This window comes from Schistocerca gregaria, chromosome 6 (assembly GCF_023897955.1).
Source record: "Schistocerca gregaria isolate iqSchGreg1 chromosome 6, iqSchGreg1.2, whole genome shotgun sequence".
Taxonomy (NCBI): Eukaryota; Metazoa; Arthropoda; class Insecta; order Orthoptera; family Acrididae; genus Schistocerca; species Schistocerca gregaria.
Window position 1 is genome coordinate 343,342,206 of NC_064925.1, and position 19,666 is coordinate 343,361,871.

Sequence of the window (19,666 nt, forward strand, 5' to 3'; positions counted from 1 at the left end):
GCCCATGGAAATGTCTTACAATTTAAAACTTGGTTCCTAAATCTCTGTCTTCCCATTATATAATCTATCTGATACCTTTTAGTATCTGTAGGGTTCTTCCATGTATACAGCCTTCTTTCATGATTCTTAAACCAAGTGTTAGCTTTGATTAAGTTGTGCTCTGTGCAAAATTCTACCAAGCGGCTTCCGCTTTCATTTCTTAGCCCCAATCCATATTCACCTATTACATTTCCTTCTCTCCCTTTTCCTACACTCGAATTCCAGTCACCCATGACTATTAAATTTTCGTCTCCCTTCACTATCTGATTAATTTCTTTTATTTCATCATACATTTCTTCAATTTCTTCGTCATCTGCAGAGCTAGTTGGCATATCAACTTGTACTACTGTAGTAGGTGTGGACTTCGTATCTATCTTGGCCACAATACTGCGTTCAGTATGCTGTTTGTAGTAGCTTACCCTCATTCCTATTTTCCTATTCCTTATGAAACCTACTCTTGCATTACCCCTATTTGACTTTGTGTTTATAACCCTGTAGTCACATGACTAGAAGTCTTGTTCCTCCTGCCATCGAACTTCACTAATTCCCACTATGTCTAACTTTAACCTATCCATTTCCCTTTTTAAATTTTCTAACCTACCTTTCCGATTAAGGGATCTGACATTCCATGCTCCGATCCGTAGAACGCCAGTTTTCAATCTCCTGATGACGACAACCTATTGAGTAGTCCCCGCTGGGAGATCCGAATGGGGGACTATTTTACCTCCGGAATATTTTACCCAAGAGGACGCCATCATCATTTAATCATACAGTAAAGCAGCATGCCTCGGGAAAAATTACGGCCGTAGTTTCCCCTTGCTTTCAGACTTTCGCAGTACCAGCACAGCAAGGCCGTTTTGATTATTGTTACAAGGCCAGATCAGTCAATCATCCAGACTGTTGCCCTTGCAACTACTGAAAAGGCTGCTGCCCCTCTTCAGGACCCACACGTTTGTCTGGCCTCTCAACAGATACCCCTCCATTGTGGTCGTACCTACGGTACGGCTATCTGTATCGCTGAGGCACGAAAGCCTCCCCACCACCCCACCAACGGCAAGGTCCATGGTTCATGGGGGGGGGGGGGGGGTGTATATGGTTCAAACGGCTCTGAGCACTATGGGACTTCTAAGGTCATCAGTCCTCTAGAACTTAGAACTACTTAAACCTAACTAACCTAAGGACGTCACACACGTCCATGCCCGAGGCAGGAATCGAACCTGCACCGTAGCGGTCGTGCAGTTCCAGAATGTAGCGTCTAGATCCACTCGGCCACCCCGGCCGGCTGTCTGCGTAGATATTCTGCTTGAACAGAAGCTTAGGACAATCCAGCTCTTGTGTCAGGCTATGTGCATCTGAGATGACGTACGTTCCCCTCGCCAACATCCGCAGAACCCTAGGCACTTGTGGGACAGATGGAGAACTGCTCCATGCAGACACCGGTCCACCTGCGTCGGGTTTCGATAAACAGAGTGTCCCAGTGTACCATCAATTTTTGTATACACCAACACTTCTAGTAACGAAGCTTTCCGTTCCTTTACAGCTCCGTTGTAATCGTAAGCTGGGAGCAGAGACGATTGGTAATGCAGGCGGTCTTGGACTTAAGCGATGTGGAAAGGGGCCGCTGTTTACCGAATCAATCGGTCCTGGCGAGGTTAGTGTATAGTGTTCGCACCTGACGATGGTGAGCCGAAGGACCGAGGAAATGATGTGTTCAGATGATTGCTTTATGTAGCTGCAGACCCGAGAAAAATATTTCAGTTAATACCCCGAGAAAGTCTACATAGTCACACTACGGACAGATAAGTTTACAACTACCTCTTCTTCACGTTGAAGCGAAATAAACGTTACGGATGTATTACAATACATTTTGAAAACAAAAATGATGTATTAGAGATTGCAACACCAATTTTCTATGTCTCTCGTCAACTGTTCTCACAATATGACCTAGGTAATATATTGTCTTTTTTTTTAAGGAATAAATTAGGATTTCTTCAGGACGGACCCAAAGAAACAAGTGTTTATCATTCGGTAGCTCTTGACGTCAAAGATCTTTGAAAGAACCGTCGACTGTTTTCATTTGTGGGTCCCAGAAAGCTTATCAGTCACTTACAGTTTTGTTTCGGGAGAGTTAGGGACCTATACAAGATTAGATAACGCGGTACCCCCGGCGGCGCTATAGAAGAGCGGCCCCTTCAGACGTACGCAACACATGTATTTCTCTAAGTTAAGACGTTATAGGTGTCCTTTGACGATTTGCTATTGTGGGGCGACATCACGAACATGTCAAGGTATCGGCTATAAGATCCTAGTGATGAATAGGCTCCAATCCTTCCACCGTTGTTGCGTTAGATTTTAATTAAACACTCAATTTCAAAGTTCAGCGCTGTCACTTCATCGCTGAAGTTTATTAAACTTTCTTCCTCTAGAAGGCTGGTTGTTTCCATCATATTACAAATGAGGCTGCTTTTAGTTTAGCATTCCACGCGCTCGCTCGTAGCCTTCGACTAATTTCTGGTGGTTTCTACGTTGTGTCGCTCGTTAACTCTCTGCTGATAGAACACACGTCTCACTAGAAACATACAGGGTGCATCCAAAATACTTACCCTGATACTAAACTGGTATATGTCTACAATATACTGCCTTTAGTACATTGAAAAACTAATTAAATTTCTGTGATGGTTTGTTTCGGTTTCTGAATTTTTCGCTGGAAGCGCCACTATGATTAAAGCGTAAAATAGCGGCATCAGTGGAGGAGAAAGCAGAGGGTGTGGCTAGGTGTGACGAAATCTTCAACCAGGTTGCAACAAAGGTTCAGAAAAGCATCGGCAAAAAGGCCACCAGATTATGGCAATGAAGCAAAACGTTTTAGATAGGTCTACACGTACAACTGAAAAGAAGAGAACTAGCGGAGCACCTTCAACATCTGCTGAGACTGTTGTAAACAGTCGGACCGTATTTACATTACCACTATCTAGATCAGCGATACAACCATCACGTCAGCTCCAGATACAAGTAACCACCTCACACAGAATGATGGAACATTACGCTTACAAATACAGATTTTGCAACAACTCAAATCACGTGACCATGAACACACACAATATTTTTTTAATAACGCGCTATTCCGCGCTCAACAGAATGAACCTCACATGAAATAGTGATTTCGGATGAAGAAATGTTTGATGTAAGTGGCTTTGTAAATATGCATAACATGAGTGTTTGAAATAACGAAACGTGAAGACCAGTGAAGCAATACATAAGGAATAGGCCGAAGTCTGAAGTGTGGTGTGCGCTTGTGTATTTGCCCTTTTTTCTTCCTTGAAACATATATGCATGCGAATTCCTCTCCTATGCCAACCTTTTCATTCAGAGTAGCACATGCAACTTACGTCCTCAATTTTTTGCTAAATGTATTCCGGTCTCTGCATTGCCCTACATTTTTACTCTCTACAGCTCCCTCTAGTACCTTGGAGGTTATTTCCTGATGTCTTAACATCCTGTCCCTTATCAGTGACACTCCTTTTCTCGCCCATTCTGCCGGGAACCTTCTCATTCCATACGTTATCAGTCCACCTTATTTTCAACATTCTTCTGTAGCACCACATAGTAAATGCTTTGGTTCTCCTCTGTTGCGATTCTCCCACAGTCCATGTTTCATTACCGTACAAAGCTGTAATCCAAACGCACATTCACAGAAATTTATTCCTCAAATTAATGCCTGTATTAGGTACTAGTAGACTTCTCTTGACTAGGAATGCTCTTTTTGCCAGTGATTTTCTGTTTTTGATGTCCTCCGTGGTCCGTCCATCGTGGGTTAAATTTCTGCCCACCTAGCAGGATTCCTTAAATTCGTCTACTACGTGATCCAGAATTCTGATGTTGAGTTTCTCGTTCTTCGCTCTGCAACTTCTCGTTACTTTCATCTTTCTTCTGTTAACTCGCAGTCCATACTCTGTACTTATTAGCCTTTTCATAATACTGAATAGATCCTGTATTTCTTTTTCACTGAGGAAAGGAATGTTATCAGCAAACCTTATCACTGATATCATTTCACCTTTAATTTTGAACCCACTGTTGAACCTTTTATTTATGTCATTGTTGCTTCTAGGTATAGATTGAACAGTAGCGGTGAAAGTCTACATTTCTGACTTGCATCCGTTTCAATCCAAACATTTCGTTCTTGATCTTGCAGTTGTATTGTTCTCTCTTGGTTTTTGTACATATGGTATATTACTCATGTTTTCGTGTAGCTTACCTCTATTTTTCTTACGATTTCGAACATCTTGCACTATTTCACATTGTCTAACGCTTTTCACAGGTCGGCAAATCCTATGAATTTGGATATGCTTCCGAATTATTCTATACCCCATTACCAGGAGATGCAGGCCTGTGTAAGGTGTCAGCTAGACGGAATATGACTTCATTCGGGAACACCTTTCGGCAACCTTTGTATAGATAGTTCAGTCCCATAACCACCAAGACCGCCAGATATTACATCTGATTTTCTTTTTATTTTGAGAGTACTTTAAGACAAAACGTATACCACACGTTTCAGCTATGCGCGCGTTGCGGGAACACAAAATTAAATCTGTTGAGTGATACTTCAAAATGTGTCTCCAGCTGGTGAGGCAGAGGCGGAGAAAAATATCTTCAAGAAAACAGTCCTACTAATGTCAGACATTCATATGGAAATGAGAAACATATTCGTGGAAGAGTGGTGAAATTTACCATGAGAGCGAAAATGTGTGTGTGTGAAATCTTATGGGACTTAACTTCTAAGGTCATCAGTCCCTAAGATTACACACTACTCAATCTAAATGTTCCTAAGGACAAACACACACACCCATGCCCGAGGGATGACTCGAACTTCCGCCGGGACCAGACGCACAGTCCATGACTGCAGCGACCTAGACCACTCTGCTAATCCCGCGCGGCAGGGCGGAAATAAACCGCTGGGAACCGAGAACGAAAGACACTTAGTGGAAGCATTTGAAACGCGGTGCTAACGAAGGATTCCAAAAATTAATTCTCCTGCACCACACATTTAACACCTCGATTCTCTTCCGTTCTGATTGCCCCCAGTCTATGATTCCTTACCCTACGACGATGTGTTCCAAACGTACATTCTCAGAAAATTATTCCTCTGTTTAAGGCATTTGTTTGGTACTGTCAGACTTCTCGTGGCCAGAAATGCCGTGTTTGCATGTCATAATCTGCTTTGATGTCCATTGCTTTGTCCGTTATGTGTTATTTTGCTTCAGAGGTAGAAGAAGTCCCTCACCTCATCTACTTCATGGTCTCCAATTTTTCCATTACGTTTATTGCTAATATCATTTCTGCTACACCTAATTATTTTTGTCATTCTTCAGTTTTCCCTCAGCTCATATCTAATACCCGACAGAGTGTTCATTCCATTCAACAGTTACAGTACTTCTGCTTCATTTTCATTGTATGTAGCAATGTCAAGCGAATCTTATCATTGACATTGTTTCAACCTGAGTTTTTATTTTACTCTTGACCCTTTTTTTACTATCTACATCTATAACCAAAATTAGTTAAATTAACGTTTTATGTTTAAATGGTTGGCTTTGAAATATAGGAGCTAAAAAGCTTAGACTATGCAAATAGATTAGACGTGTTGGTTGCAATAGTTACGCACAAAATAGGAAAGGATGAGTGGCAGTATCAAACAAGAAATAAGAATGACGGTCTAATATTACTCGTACTTGCTGCCGTAAAGACACAACCAGCTAGCTCTGTACTTCAGCCGTAGATCACGCTGTATAAATTTTAACGTTTTCCCGTGTGCTTGTTCACGAATGGACTTTGGAATCCTATTCTACTACGTAATCTGTATCCACGTAGACGTTTTAACTGAAACAGAGTGCCGTGATTTCACAGATTAGGCGTTGGTGATGAGGGTAAACAAACCATGGAAGCAGCACGAATACAGGTAATTGAAAGACAGGAGGAGCATCAGCAACAGCAACTGATTATATTGCACCATCTACATCGACAGCAGCTCTAAGTCTCATTGGCGGAACCCTCGTAGCTGGTACAGCCGCACTTCCCTCCATCACGTCACATCAACCATCCAAAACTTCACCAAAACATCGGTCATATCACATGGTTCCTCGACTGACTTTTCTCTGACTCCTCCCAAGTTATAAGGCTGACAGGCATTTCTTAGCTAGTGGTGTTTAACGTCCCGTCGACAACGAGGTCATTAGAGACGGAGCGCAAGCTCGGGTTAGGGAAGAATTGGGAAGGAAATCGGCCGTGTCCTTTCAAAGGAACCATCCCGGCATTTGCCTGAAACGATTTAGGGAAATCACGGAAAACCTAAATCAGGATGGCCGGAGACGGGATTGAACCGTCGTCCTCCGGAATGCGAGTCCAGTGTGCTAACCACTGCGCCACCTCGCTCGGTATTTCTTAGCTATTACTTTCACTTCTAGTTGAGTCGTAACGGCACTGGATGCTCGTCTGCAATTTGCTGCTTCCTGGCCTGAAGTTAAGTGTGGGAAGAAATCTGTGTTAGTCATACGAGATTGGCTAAGGCTTTTCGAATCGAAAAGCGTGTAACACGAATTATTTGTGGTGTGTGCCCCAGAAGGTCATCGTCAGTTCTGTTCAAGAAACTGAGGACACTAACTGCTGCTTCCCAATATGTTTACTTTTTGATGAAATTTACTGCAAATAATTTATCCTTTTTCCAAAACGAAATTTCAGTTCTTGGAATCGAAACGACTAGTAAGTGTAATTTACATAAAGATTCAAAGTCAGTTGTTCATCAACACCCATTTTCACTGACGTACCAGCATCCACAAAAAAGTCATCTATTAATAAAGTTCAGGTTAATTTTACTATTAATAATACCAAATAACGTTAGACCACAGAACATATTCAGCATAATAATACGGTAAAATTAAATGAATGTTCCAAACTGTTTTCTGTTTAATTATGCGTGGCTACAATAGCCTGTGAATTACTTTATGTACCTTATTGGATAATCAGTTCCATGTTTGTGACAGGACTGGTATTGCCTCAAAATGAAAATATGTTCCAAATGTTGACTTGCTCCTAATCCCTGAGGATAGTTTCACTTATGATCTGTGGAAAAAAAATTATACTACATATAAACGTAGGATTCCGCGGCCATTGTCACAGTCAATAAAATTTTTCTGGGCTTGTGACCGCATTGTCAGTATGTAAAACTACTGTTGCAAGTGACTTTCTTCAGGGTGTTCAGTAAACGAAAACACCCTGAAGAAGGTCACCTGCAACAGTGACAGAAATTTCGGTTGTTTTACATATTGTCAATGCGGTCACAAACCCAGAACAATTTTATTGAATTAGAATATACCATTATTTTTGTTAGTATATATGAATTCTTGTTGCATCATACGTTACAAATTCTTGAGAATCTTCTCGCTAGAGCTATGGAACGATCTTCCTGTCGCTGGCAGTTAGATACATACGAGAATGTTGTCGCTGTAATGTGGAACCTACTATTAATATGACTATTGATATAGAAACTTGATCTAACATGGATTTCACCGTTTTTCAAAAGACAGTCATAACTAGAATAATAAATAAATCAAGCGTTACAGTTGCTCAATGTTGTTCAGGGAGTTCTTTCGCTACAATAGGGCTTCTTAACGCTTAGTTGGATAATATTCTCAGTAACTATTACACATTACCAGGAGGGTCAAATAATTGCATTAAAACCATCAGATCCAATCCTGGAAGAAGTCATACAGTGAAGGCTTTCACGACCGGAAGGTACTGTTGTTAATAATTCTTCCGGGTTACATGGCCGTGGTCCATGGAATACTTCTATTCCTAATTTTAAAAATTTTGGTATGGAAGAGGAGTCTCTGCAATGTAACAAAAGAGTTAAAGTGCAAAGTAAATGTGCTTTCTTCTTACGTGAAACTTCCAGAAGTCTAACTGATTTCGAGACATTCTCCCCGTAGAGTCTTCTATCATACAATGAAGGCTTTCACGACCGGATTGTGCTGTTGTTGATAATTCTTCCGGGTTATATGACCGTGGTCCATGGTACTGATCGTGAAAGCCTTCATTGTATGATTAGAAGACTCTACGAGGAGAATGTCTCGAAATCAGTTAGACTTCTGGAAGTTTCACGTAAGAAGAAAGCACATTTCTTTGCACTTTAACTTTTTTGTTACGTTGCAGAGACTTCTCTTCCATACCAAATTTTTTAAAATTTAGGAATAGAAGTATTCCATGGACCACGGCCATATAACCCTGGAAGAAGTGTTTAGCATAACTGTAGCATTCGAACCATCGCAAGCTGCACAACAAGGGAACAAGGCGAGTTCGAAGTTTCACCTTGCTCCGTTCTGCGTAGCACGTGGGTTACTTGACAGAAAACTGTGATTATTTCATACAATGTCATCCCAGCTTGACGAACCAGAAGTGCACTATGCGACCAGAAAGTCTTTAATGCCAATAAAACGAAGTGCTGTTATCTTTCCTGCGTCATCTACATCTCGAAAGAGAGTATCTACAGTACTTAGGCATTTAAGTACCTTGATTTCCTTTTCCTCAGAAATTCTTCAGTAGGCATGACTGATATCAAAGTCCGTACATGCGGATTACGTAAGGACAGTCCAAATCACTAGAAATATTTAATGCACTACAAATTCTTGAGGTACTCATACAATTACAGATACATCCAGACTTGCTGATGTTCCAATGTATTATTTTCTCTATGAGGTCTGTACAGCGCTGCGGGTGAGATATAATCTCTATTTCTATAAAACTACTTTAATTCCGTCTACAGCAACAGTTTTCTGCTGTTAGTAAGTCTTTTGCATGTTAGTGGGTCCTTTACGTCTCCGTGTCTGGCGTCTATCGTTTCGTCCTTAATGCTACTGTGTGTGCTACCATCCAGTAATTCATCCAGGATCTGCAACCTCTTTGTCCGTCGCCTTCTGTTCCCTTCCACATACCCTAGTAAGACTATCTGTATAAGCCAGTCCTTTATTTCTGAGTATTCGTACCAGAATCTTTTCCTTCTCTTTGTTACGTAACTGTCTCTGCTATGCAACTCTCCTCAGTACCTCCTCATGTTCTCCTATCTATACAACTTCTTATTTCCATCTCCTACCACTGTTTCGTTTCAGCACTATACAGGAGGACACTCCTTACGAAACTCCTACAATACTTTCCTCAAAACTATCTGCATATTGCTGCAGAAAACTCTCTTTCTCTTAAGAAATGGTTCTTTCACCAATGCTACTCTGGTTTTAATTTCCTTGATGCTTTCTGCCCCATCATATATCTTTAATTCCACAAACGGTTTCTGGATCTCATATTATCAAGTGATTGTATGTCGTAAGACGTCAGTGAAAGAAATCGAGCTCGTCATAGGTAGTGTTTTGTGTGTGTACGCTGTGTGACCGGAAACATTCTGGAGAATATCTCGAACACGTGATTTTGCTCCACTGTGATTTGTAACACAACGAGACACTACGGCTGTAAGTACAATGCATAACACTGTCTGCTCACAAGTGACTGGTCGCTTACATTAATTAGTTCAAGCTGCCAGCATAGTTACTGCGCTGACGTCACTTATAAGATAGGAATAAAATAAGTTTCTAAACGTTTTGGGCGGATGGTGCGTCTAAGGTGCATGTGTCAATATTTTCTTCTGGGTTTGGTTGTGCAAACAAGAGAATGTCAGATACAACACTAATGCACTTACACGCCCTCGTAAGAACTGGCAAATATCTCCCATCGAAGACTACTCTAGTCATAACCTCTCTCTATAGATAACATTTTTAATTGATTGTCTCTTTCAACCCAGGCAAGGATAACATTCAGACTTGAAGGACAGCAACCACGAATTCAGCTGTAGATGGTGCGCAGTTAACAATACTCATCGACAATCTTCCTTACACAGTAGCTGCTCTTTAGGTGTGAAGATGATCCAGATACCGATCGAAAGAGGTAATTACCCTACCAGATGGCGTGTTCTTTTACAGTTTTAGCCATCAATGCGCTTTTGTTTGTACGTTCGTATTTTTTGTGCAGCGGAACAATTTACACAATTTCCGTGTAAAGTGTATCCTCCAGCAAGTACGCGAGGTATCTCACAAACCTCATCAAACGCTGCATTATGAAATCAAAGCCTGGGATATGAGATACTAAGTGCGTCAAATTCTTGCGAGAAAAAGAATGGAGGTCCCGAACGCAGGGCGGTTCAGCATTGAGTATCCCTATTGGTTATGGAATTCCAACGCTTTCACTGGCTCAGGATAATTTCCAAGACCATTAGTTCCTGTTCCAAAGTTACTGACCGAGCGAGGTGGGGCAGTCGTTACCACATTGACCTCGCATTCGGGAGGACGACGGTCCAAACCAGCGTCATCTTGATTTAGGTTTCCGTGATTTCCCTAAATCGCTTCAAGCAAATGCCGGGATGGTTCCTCCGAAAGGTCTCGGCCGACATCCTTCCCCAACCCGCCTACATCCCTAATCCGATGGAACCAATAATCTCGCTGTTCGGTTCCTTCCTCCCCCCTCCCCCTCCCCCACAAACCAACCAAACTTATTGTATTTCGAGTTAATTCAGTTCTTGTATAACCTTTTTCGTCGTCCTGTACATCTGGTTTCCACAAACTGCTGCATTACAACGATACGTCAGTTAATTACTTTCTTCAATAATTGTAACGATGAATTACATAGTCATACTCATTTCACCTGCAGCAGAGGTGCCAGAACCACTTGTCATCTTCACATGCAAGCGCAACCTACTTTTTTAATTTTAATTTTTTATTTTTACGTCATAAGTCCTCTGACTGGTTTGATGCACACTGCCTAGTGGAAACAGTATTATCTCAGTGGAGCAACTCCAAACGACGTCCTGGATTATTTTGTTGCCTGTATTCCAGTTTCTGTCTTCCTTTACAGCTTTTACCCTATATTACCACGGAAATTATTCCCTGATGTCTTAACAAATGTTCTATCATCCTGGTCCTTGTTATTACCAGTGTTTGCATCTATTCCTTTTCTCGATTCTGCGGAGACCTTACTTAACTTAGCGGTCTACTTAATTTTCAAGTCTCAAATGCTTCGATTCTCTTCCGTTCCATTTTGCCCACAGTCCATGTTTCACTACCATGCAATGTTGTGCTCCAAACGTACGTTCTCAGAAATTTTTTCCTCGCATTAGGGCCTATGTTTGATACTAGCAGACTTACCTTCGCCAGGAACTCCATTTTTTTGCCAGTTCTAGTCGGCTTTTACGAACTCATTGCTCCGTCAGTCATGCATTATAATGCTGTTAAGGTAGTATAATTCCTTAACTTCATCTACTTCGTGATCAGTTATGATGTCAAGTTTCTCGCTTATCCCCAAAAAAAAGGTTCAAATTGCTCTGAGTACTATAGGACTTAACTTCTAAGGTCATCAGTCCCCTAGAACTTAGAACTACTTAAACGTAAATAACCTAAGGACATCACACACATCCATGCCCGAGGCAGGATTCGAACCTGCGACCATAGCGGCCGCGCGGTTCCAGACTATAGCGCCTTTAACCGCTTGGCCACCACGGCCGGCTCGTTTATCTCATTTCTGCCATTTCCCATTACTTTCGTCTTTTTTCTATCTTCTCTGCTGTGCTAATCAGACAGCTTATTCCATTCAATAGATTCTGTAATTCTTCTTCACATTCACTCCGGACAGCAATGTTATTAGCGAATCTTATTATTGACATCCTTTACCCTTGGATTTTAATCCCAATCTTGAACGTTTCTTCTCTTTTAGTCATTGTTTCTTCCATGTGTACATTGAACAGTACGGGCAAGAGATTACATCCCTGCCTTATACCCCCTTTCCTCCGAGCACTTCGTTCTTGGTCTTCCAGATGTACTGTTCTATCTTGGTTCTCGTTATCCTGTATATTACCTGTCTTTCCCTATAGATAAAGCCTATTTCTTTCGGAAATTCTAACATCTATGAGCATTTCACGTTGTCGAACTTTTCCAGGTCGACAGGCCCTATATATGTGTCTAGAGTTTTATTCAGTCTTGCTTCCATTGTCAACTGCAACCTCAGAAGCGACGCTCTGGTGCCTATACCTTTCGAAAGCCAAATTGAAGGTCATCTAACAGAGCCTCAATTTTTCCATTATTCTGTATATTATTCTTGTCAGAAACGTGGATGCATGAGCTGTAAACTGATTGTGCAATACTTCCCTCACTTGTCGGTTCTTGCAATCTTCGGAATTTCGCGGATTATGTTTCTCCGCAAGTTAGATAGTATATCGCCAGTCTCATACATTCTACGCACCAACGTGAATAATCGTTTTTTTGTCACTTCCCCCAACGATTTTAGAAATTCCGACGGAATGTTATCTATCCCTTGTGTCTTATTTGATCTTATGTCTTCCAAACGTTTTTTAGATTCTGAGTCTAATACTAGATCCCCTATATCTTGCATATCGGCTCCGTTTCTTCTTCCACCAACTCAGAAAAATCTTCCAAATCATAAAGGTTTCCAATGTACTCTTTCCACATATCCGTTCTCTCCTCTGCATTTAGCGCTGGATTTAGCATTGCAATCTTAACATTACTGCCTTTGGTTTCAGTTTCACCGAGGGTTATTTTGGCTTCTCTATTTGCTGAATGAGTGCTTCTGACAACTATTTCTTTTTCGATTTTCGCACATCTCCCCCCCATGAACCATGGACCTTGCCGTTGGTGGGGAGGCTTGCGTGCCTCAGCGATACAGATAGCCGTACCGAAGGTACAACCACAACGGATGGGTATCTGTTGAGAGGCCAGACAAACGTGTGGTTCCTGAAGAGGGGCAGCAGCCTTTTCAGTAGTTGCAGGGCAACAGTCTGTATGATTGACTGATCTGGCCTTGTAACATTAACCAAAACGGCCTTGCTGTGCTGGTACTGCGAACGGTTGAAAGCAAGGGGAAACTACGGCCGTAGTTTTTCCCGAGGGCATGCAGCTTTACTGTATGATTAAATGATGATGGCGTCCTCTTGGGTAAAATATTCCGGAGGTAAAATAGTCCCCCATTCGGATGTCCGGGTGGGGACTACTCAAGAGGACGTCGTTATCATGAGAAAGAAAACTGGCGTTCTACGGATCGGAGCGTGGAATGTCAGATCCCTTAATCGGGCAGGTAGGTTAGAAAATTTAAAAAGGGAAATGGATAGGTTAAAGTTAGATATAGTGGGAATTAGTGAAGTTCGGTGGGAGGAGGAACAAGACTTCTGGTTAGGTGACACAAAATCAAATAGGGGTAATGCAGGAGTAGGTTTAATAGTGAATAGGAAAATAGGAATGCGGGTAAGCTACTACAAACAGCATAGTGAACGCAGTATTGTGGCCAAGATAGATACGAAGTAAACACCTACTACAGTAGTACAAGTTGATATGCCAACTAGCTCTGCAGATGACGAAGGAATTGAAGAAATGTATGATCAAATAAAAGAAATTATTCAGATAGTGAAGCGTGATGAAAATTTAATAGTCATGGGTGACTGGAATTCGGTAGTAGGAAAAGGGAGAGAAGGAAATGTAGTAGGTGATTATGGACTGGGGCAAAGAAATGAAAGAGGAAGCCGCCTAGTAGAATTTTGCACAGAGCACAACTTAATCATATTTAACACTTGGTTCAAGAATCATAAAAGAAAGCTGTATACATGGAAGAAGCCTGGAGATACTAAAAGGTATCAGATAGATTATATAATGGCAAGACAGAGATTTAGGAACCAGGTTTTAAATTGTAAGACATTTCCAGGGGCAGATGTGGACTCTGACCACAATCTATTGGTTATGACCTGTAGATTAAAACTGAAGAAACTGCTAAAAGGGAGAAATTTAAGGAGATGGGACCTGGATAAACTGAAAGAACCAGAGGTTGTACAGAGTTTCAGGGAGAGTATAAGGGAAAAATTGACAGGAATGGGGGAAAGAAATACAGTAGAAGAAGAATGGATAGCTTTGAGGGATGAAGTAGTGAAGGCAGCAGAGGATCAAGTAGGTAAAAAGACGAGGGCTAGTAGAAATCCTTGGGTAACAGAAGAAATATAGAATTTAATTGATGAAAGGAGAAAATATGAAGATGCAGCATATGAAGCAGGCAAAAAGGAATACAAACGTCTGAAAAATGAGATCGACAGGAAGTGCAAAATGGCCAAGCAGGGATGGCTAGAGGACTATGGGTAAGATAGATACTGCCTACAGGAAAATTCAAGAGACCTTTGGAGATAAGAGAACCATTTGTATGACCAAAAAAATGCTTCAAATGGCTCTGAGTACTATGGGACTCAACTGCTGTGGTCATCAGTCCCCTAGAACTTAGAACTACCTAAACCAAACTAACCTAAGGACATCACACACATACATTCCCGAGGCAGGATTCGAACCTGCGACTGTAGCAGTCGCACGGTTCCGGACTGCGCGCCTAGAACCGCGAGACCACCACGGCCGGCACTTCTATGAACATCAAGAGCTCAGATGGAAACACAGTTCTAAGCAAAGAAGGGAAAGCAGAAAGGTGGAAGGAGTATATAGATAGTCTATACAGGGGCGATGTACTTCAGGACAATATTATGGAAATGGAAGAGGATGTAGATGAAGATGAAATGGGAGATACGATACTGCGTGAAGAATTTGACAGAGCTCTGAAAGAGCTGGGTCGAAACAAGGCCCCCGGAGTAGACAACATTCCATTGGAACTACTGACGGCCTTGGGAGAGGCAGTCCTGACAAATCTCTACCATCTGGTGAGCAAGATGTAGGAAACAGGCGAAATACCCTCAGACTTCAAGAAGAATATAATAATTCCAACCCCTAAGAAAGGACGTGTTTACAGATGTGAAAATTACCGAACAATCAGTTTAATAAGCCACAGCTGCAAAATACTAACACGAATTCTTTAGAGACGAATGGAAAAACTAGTAGAAGCCGACCTCGGGGAAGATCAGTTTGTATTCCGTAGAAATACTGGAACACGTGAGGCAATACTGACCTTACGACTTATCTTAGAAGAAATATTAAGGAAAGGCAAACCTACGTTTCTAGCATTCCTAGACTTAGAGAAAGCTTTTGACAATGTTGACTGGAACACTCTCTTTCAAATTCTAAAGGTGGCAGGGTGAAAATACAAGGAGCGAAAGGTTATTTACAATCTGTACAGAAACCAGATGGCAGTTATAAGAGTCGAGGGCCATGAAGGGAGGTAGTTGTTGGTAAGGGAGTGAGACAGGATTGTAGCCTATCCCCGATGTCATTCAATCTGTATATTGAGCAAGCAGTAAAGGAAACAAAAGAAAATTTCGGAGTAGGTATTAAAGTCCATGGAGAAAAAATAAAAACTTTGAGGTAAAGGAAACAAAAGGTAAACTCGGAATAGGTATTAAAGTCCATGGAGAAGAAATAAAAACTCTGAGGTTCGCCGATGACATTGTAATTCTGTCAGAGACAGCAAAGGACTTGGAAGAGCAGTTGAATGGAATGGACAGTGTCTTGAAAGAAGGATATAAGATGAACATCAACAAAAGCAAAACGAGGATAAATGAATGTAGTCGAATTAAATCGGGTGATGCTGAGGGAATTAGATTAGGAAGTGAGACACTTAAAGTAGTAAAGGAGTTTTGCTATTTGGGGAGCAAAATAACCGATGATGGTCGAAATAGAGAGGATATAAAATGTAGACTGGCAATGGGAAGGAAAGAGTTTCTGTATAAGAGAAATTTGTTAACATCGAGTATTGATTTAAGTGTGAGGAAGTCATTTCTGAAAATATTTGTATGAAGTGTAGCCATGTATGGAAGTGAAACATGTACGATAAATAGTTTGGACAAGAAGAGAATAGAAGGTTTCGAAATGTGGTGTTACAGAAGAATGCTGAAGATCAGATGGGTAGATCACATAACTAATGAGGAAGTATTGAATAAGATTGGGGAGAAAAGACGTTTATGGCACAACTCGACTAGAAGAAGGGTTCGGTTGGTAGAACATGATCTGAGGCATCAAGGGATCACCAATTTAGTATTGGAGGGCAGCGTGGAGGGTAAAAATCGTAGAGGGAGGCCAAGAGGTGAATAAACTTAGCAGATTCAGAAGGATTTAGGTTGCAGTAGGTACTGTGAGATGAAGAAGCTTGCACAGGATAGAGTAGCATGGAGAGCTGCATCAAACCAGTCTCAGGACTGAAGATCACAACAATAACAACAACAACACATTTCTTCCTGACTAATCTCTGAAACTTCGGCCGACTCTTCATCATTAATGGTGATGATGTTGATGGTTTTTGGGGCCCTCAACTGCGCATTCATCAACGGCCGTACAAAGACCCAGTTTTTACACAGTCCATTTTCTTTTCACAATCCAATCTAGTCACTCTCACAAATGAAAATGATGATGAAATTATAAGGACAACACAAACACCCAGTTCCCAGGCAGAGAAAATCCCGAAACCACCCGGGAATCGAACCGCGACCCCGTATTCGAAAGGCAACAACGTTAGCTCCTAGACCACGAGCTGCGGCCCTCACCGTTAGTGAAAAGTGATCTGATACATCAGTCCCGGGTACGCCTTACAATCCAGTATATGATTTCGGGATATCTGTCTGACCAAGATGTAATCCAACTGGAATCTTCCCTCTTCCAAGTGTACCTCCTCATCTTGAGATTCTTGAGCCGGCCGCTGTGGGCGAGCGGTTCTATGCGCTTCAGTCCGGAACCGCGCGTCTGCTACGGTAGCAGATTTTAATCCTGCCTCTGGCATGGATGTGTGTGATGTCCTTAGTTTAGTTAGGTTTAAGTAGTTCTAAGTCTAGGGGACAGATGACCTCAGATGTTAAGTCCCATAGTACTTAGACCCGTTTTTGTGATTCGTGAGAGGAGTATTGGCTATTGGCTGTTTGGCTGTTACTAGCTGAAATTTATTATAGAACTCAGTTAGTCGTTCTTCTCTCTCATTCATAATAGACGGCCAATATTTTTCCGTAAACTGTTCTGCTACTCCATCCCATAAAATCTCATTCCAATCCTCCAAGACCCATTTTCATCTCCCTTGTAGGTACTGAATTACCCGTCCAATATGCTCATATACATTCTCTCTTTATGTTCTGCTTGTTGGCATGTATACATGAACTGCCGTTGTCGGTCTTTGTTTACGTCGTTCCTGATAAGAAAAACCCTATCACTGAACTTTTCACAAAAACACATTCTCTGTACTACCTTCCTGTTCATAACGAATCCTATTCTGATTATACCATTTTCTGCTGCTGTTGATGTTACCCTACACTCATCAGACCAGAAATCCTTGTCTTCCTTCCATTTCACTTCACTGACCGCTACTAAATATAAATTGAGCCTTTGCAGTTCCCTTTTCAGATTTTCTAGCTTCCCTACCACGTTCAAGCTTCTGACATCCCACCCCCTTTCTTTGGTTATTCAGTCTTTTTCTCATGGTCATCTTCCCTTTGGCAGTTCCCATCGAGAGATCCGAATGGGGGACTATTCCGAAATCTTTTGCCAATGGAGAGGTCATCATGACAATTTTTCAGTTATAGGCCACATGTATTATGGACATACCTTCTGTAAGCTGGCTGTGGTGGCCGAGCGGTTCTAGGCGCTTCAATCCGGAACCGCGCACCTGCTACGGCCGCAGGTTCGAATCCTGCCTCGAACATGGATGTGTGTGATACCCTGAGGTTAGTTAGGTTTAAGTAGTTCTAAGTTCTAGCGGACTGTAGACCTCAGATGTTATGTCCCAAAGTGCTCAGAGCAGATGCCTTCTGCATCCTCATGCCATTGATCATTGCTGATTCTTCCGCCTTTTAGGGACAGTTTCCCATTCCAAGGCATTTGACAAAACGTGACTGACTTCTTACGTAGGAAGCTTTCTATTGATTTTTATTCAGAATTTTAGCTGAACTCTTGAGCAACGACGTTTTGATTACTGGTCAAAGACGCTGCACTCCAATATTTTTTTTCTCGGCGCTTGGTTTGGGCAGATGTCACATTACCCTCTTAAAGCTCATAGTCGAATATTTCACTCAGTTTTGTTATTGCAGATGTTAGACAGCACTCTGACAGAACACGCTGAGATACCGTATGGGCATCCACTAGACCACTGGTGCACATATATATAGTAAACGAAGAATAAACTGAGTCATGTGTGCATTCTGCATTCAGATTGTAAGAAGCACTAGTATTTTGAGTAAATGGCTGCCCTTTAATATTTGATGAAAAAAATTGTTTTACTCTCGCAGGCGAAATTACTTGATAAGTTGTACTTCTGGTAGTGGTGTGCACATATCTGCGCTGCAGTTAAAAATTCACCCCATTGTCTGATTCCTAGACAGACGGCTATCAATATGTTTGCTTGATTTTCCGTACCTCATGTAAATGACGCGATGTGGCAGGGGATGGCTCACCGGACGGTAGAATGGACTAATCATGCAGGTATTTTTTTTAAAAAAACTTTTTATTGAATAATCCAGTTAGTTGAAGCAAAATGCGAATAGATAGTTCCTCCATCACTTACAGTTGAGGACTATTTTTTGCACAAAACATTATCATGCTTGTCCTCCATGGAGATGGTTGGAGACTATTTTTTCCACGAAAACTCTCTCTCGTGGATCCTGAAAAAAATACAGCAGAGATGCAGAATTTTGCTTCACAATTTATGTCAAATCACTCAGTTATGAGCAGGAGTGAGTCACAGCTCCGCTCCAACGTACAAAGCGTACTGCCGCGTCTGACTTCAATAAGAGTGAGAAAAAAATATTTCTGGTTGCTGACTCAGCCTAGACGCACTGAGCTATTCTTCCGCGTCGGCTTTGTTCAGCCCACAATGGTTTGCAGTCAAACTGGCAGCCTTTGTCGTCCTCTGCTGTGGCTGCGACGATCCGTGGGAGATGACGCTGCCTCACTTGCTCGTGCATTATATGCAGCCGTCCGCTCCATCCGCGGACTGACCATCTCGTTCCTCACCTACGTGCAACGTGCGGACGCGGTTCCTGAAGGACAATCGCTTACGTTTTGCCAGTTCTCCACTACTAAGCAAGCTTAAAGCTGATACATGTGCTGTCTATGCCTACATTTGTCTAAGTATCTGAGGCGGAATTCAATTTCAACAGCATTTTTCTGTATTTGTGAGAGCGTCATGGTATAAATAGCAACATCATCACTGTTGCACATGTCTCATTAGCATGCCAGGGAAAAAAAAGCAACACCCTCAAGGAGAAGGTATTTTTTAACAAGTGGTGTCACGGGTAGTTCATCACTGTAGGACTACACACTGGTAAGTCAAAACATTATGAGCACTGCAGACCGCGGTGGTCAATGCCGCCTGGTGCCAAGTGTCGCGATAACAAAGGTATGTAAACGGGGCAGACACGGATGGGGATCACCATAGCGAAAGTATGGGCTGCAATCGGGGAAATCCATTGAGATAAGCGACTTTGACGAAAGGCAGATTATTATTACTCAGAGCCTGTGAACACGTATCTCGAGAACGGCCAATCTGGTCAAATGTTCACTTGCTACTGTCGTGATCATTTATGGAAAGAGGTAGAAGGACCGTGAAACTACAACTAACAAGGGGAGGCCACGAC

The 19,666-nt window shown here is 41.9% G+C and overlaps 1 non-coding gene across 1 annotated transcript; it reads right to left on the reverse strand.

Annotated features, from left to right (window-relative positions):
• Positions 1-6,392: 6,392 nt before the first annotated feature.
• On the reverse strand, positions 6,393-6,465 carry Trnaa-cgc (transfer RNA alanine (anticodon CGC)). The gene has a single exon. It is a non-coding gene; the product is annotated as a tRNA-Ala (tRNA).
• Positions 6,466-19,666: the final 13,201 nt, after the last annotated feature.